Source organism: Euprymna scolopes, chromosome 6 (genome assembly GCF_053919585.1).
Source record: "Euprymna scolopes isolate OS-2025 chromosome 6, ASM5391958v1, whole genome shotgun sequence".
Classification (NCBI taxonomy): domain Eukaryota; kingdom Metazoa; phylum Mollusca; class Cephalopoda; order Sepiida; family Sepiolidae; genus Euprymna; species Euprymna scolopes.
In genome coordinates this window covers 67,386,407-67,391,406 of record NC_136487.1, presented here as the reverse complement: position 1 = coordinate 67,391,406, position 5,000 = coordinate 67,386,407, and positions in this window count along the sequence as shown.

The window sequence follows — 5,000 nt, the reverse complement described above, 5'->3', positions numbered from 1 at the left end:
AGTTCTAAACTTCGGTCCATCGTATCGCTGCTCGAAAGCGACTTCTTCAACTAGCAATTTATATAGACACTTTTCTTTTACATTACTCGACCCGCTCTTTTACAAATAAACAAACACAGATCTTCGCATCATGCTTATAAATTAGCGGGTGAAAATCATTTTACAGCAAACCCCTACGGAAAGAGAGAGCTTAAAATATAGTCATCCACATACAGTACGTTTGGTTGATTTCTCTATATCTCATCAATCCTACATATCCTAAATTAGTTCGCAGGAAAGTTTCAACCAGGCTGCACGATATTTTTTCTACTTTACGCTGTAATAGTATGGAATCCTTTATTAAGAACCAATACTTGTTAAACTTCTGCATGGCTATACATACATTTGTGTTGGTATAATGTAGTTTTCTTTTGCTTTTATACACGTCAAACAAGCATACTTGGACGTAAGGGACTACTATGTGAGACAAAATCTACAGGGACACTATATAGGGAGTTGAGCAGCGAAATTTCTGTTTACATTACACTTGAAGTTCTGCATGTCAGTACAGCCAAGAGTTTGGGGAACCTGGAAGGCAGTCCAAAGTCTATCGGTTTGAGGGAAAAAGCTATTAGAGTAGAAGTATTTTCTAGGGATCTATATAGTGTAGGAGTAGGATTTGCTGCTTGTCGTATTAGTCGGGGCCACTTACGTCGAGCGGGTATACGTACTTCGCGTTCACCAAAACACATTCCATTGATATACATGTCAAACAAGCACAGAGTTGAAACATTTCGCTGTTCCTTATATTCGTTTGTATTCCAATTAACCAAGTTAAGTAATAAAAGTTTGAAAATCAAAGAAGTAAACACACATCTCACCTTAAAACCTACCGACATGTACTTACAAGACATATTTGACACTTTTTGGAGGCACAAAAAGAACTCATATCCTGGTTTATATTTGATGTATTTTCATCATTCAAACTTCACTACGCGAGGATATTTTGCCAATTATAACCACACTTAACAAATCGTCAATGACTCTTTAAAAACGATGATAGGCATCACCTAAATTTAGAGTACACGGTTTTCTTGCATGTTCTTGAAAAAAGTGCCCGGAGACTTTTTTTTTTTAAATCTGATAATACTGTGCAAGAAATTTCAGATCAAGAAAAAAAGAACATTCTATACAAGATGTGTTTCGGGGAAAAAAAGTATTCTGATTGTTTACAACTATTTAATATTTCAATATGCGTTTAAATAGAAAAAGAAAATTGCAAATTATCCAATCTACTCAAACAATGAACAGATTAGCTTGACGGGAATGGTCATTAGTAGAAGAAGCAGAGGACGACAGCGAGAAATATATGTTGACAGTCTGAATACCTGGGCAACATAAAAATGATGAACAATAATGGATTCATGAATGCCTTGAGGAAAAGAGATAGATGGAGAGCTATAACCGTCAATTCCTTTACCAGGGAAGACATTACTAGATGTTTGATGATAACTCACACAATACACACACACACACACACACACACACACACACACATATATATATATATATATATGTGTGTGTGTGTGTGTGTTTGTGTATATATGTATATATATATATATATAATCTATTATATCTATAAAAGTGAACGTGTCTGTCTGTCTGTGTGTCTGTCTGTCTGTGTACATTTCCCTACGCAATAACTCTGTCAATTTTTAGTCTATTGACTCGAAATTTGAAATACCGGGTACTGAGATTTGGGAAAATCGATGTGACGGGTGTCAGCCAGAAATTTGGCTGTTAAGGGGTCAAATTTCAACGATTTGACCTTTAAGAACTCTACCAAACTCCTCCGACAATTTTGGGTCTAGACACTTGAAATTTTAGATATAAGTTCCTTGAACATGGATCCAACTTAATAAAGTGATTGGAGCCCGAAACAATAAATTATAAGGGGTCATAATAGGGGTCAAAGTTTTAAAAAATTAACCATTTTTTTTTGTTTTTTTGCTTTTTTTGCACAGCATACATCTCCAAACACCCGAGCAACGCCGGGCACCCCTGCTAGTGGGTTAAGAAATTCCAATGAAAGAAAGAAGTAAAAAACATTTTACAATGATCTAAACATTATTCTCAATGAAAAACCAAGACACGGAATAATAAAATAATGTTAAAAAATACACGTTGTTGGTGACTACCCCCTTATTTATTTATATATATATATATATATATATATATATATATATATATATATATATATATATATACAAGAATGAATGCTTGCAGGTAGTTTGGCTGTGTTCGCTTTAATAACCGAATGTATACTGGCGTTGTTATCTTAGATTTCTCGTTCGCTTTCGCAATTGCAATCTCCTGGGATGAAAATAAACCAGTACATAAACATCGCATGAACAAGCTAAAATCGCCCGAATGGCTAAATCGACACGGAGGACAAAAACGATAAAACCCCACAATTTTCAACAGGCCTACTTGCGCGCGCAAAAAGAAAATAATTGATAAAGGATTTGGCGAAGAAGCTAAAGGGATAAACGCAACTGGTTATGACCTTGTCGTGCATCGGAAGATTTTTAGCGATTTAGTGTACTTCGTTGTTTTGACAAAAAGTATTTAAAGTGACAGAGTCACGAATAATGTCTTCCTAATCTCAGAAGTAGAGAAAAAACTAATAATTCTTTGTAATGTATTTTTCTAAAACTTTATTGGTTTTATTTAAAATGAAAACCTTTTTTTAGTTCTTCTATTTTTGTATTATTAAATACTTCTGTATATACTAATTCATTCATTCATACTGTGATTAGCCTTTATTGCACGAAAACCCCATTTAAGTTTGGTGAATTATAATACTTCTTACTAGTGTATGCAGGCGTTCAATAAAAAAGGGGTGTCGTGATTGCTTAAATAAATCTCATCTATCGCTAGTAAATGGGGGACGCTAATAGAAATAATTTAGTGTTGTTGGCAGAGATAAAACAACGTATGTTGTATAGGGAGGGAGATATTATAAAACAGTCATATATGGTACATGTGAGGTGGGGAGATAGTAGAGATATTAAAACGTGTCATATGTTATATATTTTTGATGAGAGATATTTTTCTTATAACTGGATCAGATATAAACGTATAAATTGTACGTATGTTTGTTTAGTCATGGGATATGATATTGACGTATTAACTGAGTCATGTTGTATCAGAGCGTTATCACACTGGTATATTTTACAGTTAATATATAAGCAGAATGATATATGCTTCATACCTTTTTTTTCAAGAGTTCTTCTATCTTCCTGCTGAGCCCCGTGACGAACCGTGAAATGATCAACACAATCCAATTGAGACGTCTGTTCTTCCTTTTTTTGTGAAACCGCAGAACAACACTTTATATTTTTATAATATAAATTTATTTCAGTTATCTTAAATGGTCTTCACAAAAAGTTTGCTTACGTGTCTACATGCTTGTTTTTACGGCCCGCTACCTGGCTTTGAGTACGGCTAGTCACCTGCATGACTAAACTCCAACTCTCCGACTCTTCGACTGACTGAAACTACCGACCTCTTGACCTCAGTTCCGCAGACGTAATTGATCAAAAGATACGTCCCCTTAACGTGACCTTTCCGTAACGTACCCCTGCCCAAGGTTATTTTGTTTATATTTAACCTAGTTCATTTATGTAAACATCCTCAGCTAAAACCCATTGCTACATTTTATTCTATAAACAATAAATAACCCCCAATATAAACTATTATAATAGTACCATTGAATAGATAGATAAATATATAGACAGATATATCGATATTACTTATTAACTTTTAACAATCTTACTTATCTAACAATGTGACACCAGGATGTATTTTACTGTTGGTATATTATTTGTTTAATGAATTGAAATTTATTAAGGAGTAATCAATTATAAGAAAGTAAAAGTTTTTGAATGTATAGATCAGACAGATATCATTTTCATACTGTGTTTCTGAATTTTTGTAATGAGGGTTGAGAATCTATATTATTTAGTTATGTCGGACTATTGTTCTCGCCTTGAATAATATTTTCACAATGTGTCTATCGAGTTAACCTCCGACTTTCTTTAGATTTATCTTGTCGAAATCTGGATTTTTTTCTGTCGAATTCGGGAATTTACGCGGAATATTGGACGGAACCCTTTTATTTAATCCACGGGAGTATCACGCTCTCATTCAATCATTCATGCCTGGTTAGAAATTTTAAGTAGTTTGCAGCTGTTTATTTTGTGTTGCCTGCATTGAGTATGTAATTTTCAGTAATGTATAGTCCCATAAATTTGTTTTGTGTATGTATTGATATTCATATTAAAAATCCTTTCTTCTATTTATTTAAAAAGAAAATACAACTTTGTTATATATGGGTCGTTGAATTGCATTTATCTACAAAAGATCTAGCTTATTTGCATTTTCTTTTAAACATTCATTTTGCTTAATTTCCTATTAGTTTTTCTTCTTATGGGATGATAATTTTTAGTTAACCATTACGTGTAATATTGATAATTTTTAGTTAACCATTACGTGTAATATTGATAATTTTTAGTTAACCATTACGTGTAATATTCATGCAGATATTCTACATGGTTTATTCTTACGTAATATTTGCAAAACAACTTATAGTAAACAAAAAGACTCTTTCTATATATATTTATGTATGCGTATGAATTTTTGTTAAAAAATTCTGTCTAATAAACTTCTCCGTCAGCTTTTGGTTACAGACATGAACGTCCATATATAGGGTATTCGAACCAATGCAAAACTTTATATTTTGGTATTAGCCGGGGAAAATCTATGCAAAATTTTGAAAATTAAAAACAGAAGACATTTGCTAGGTGAAGATCGAACGATTGCATTACGAATATGCATACTTGACGTAATAGCTATTCGTTCATGTTTTAAGTTTTTGATTAGCAGCAAACACGTCTTCATAGTGTTTCGTTAACATCAAACCTAAAAGTAAATCGTAAGCTAAACATTTTGGTTTCGAT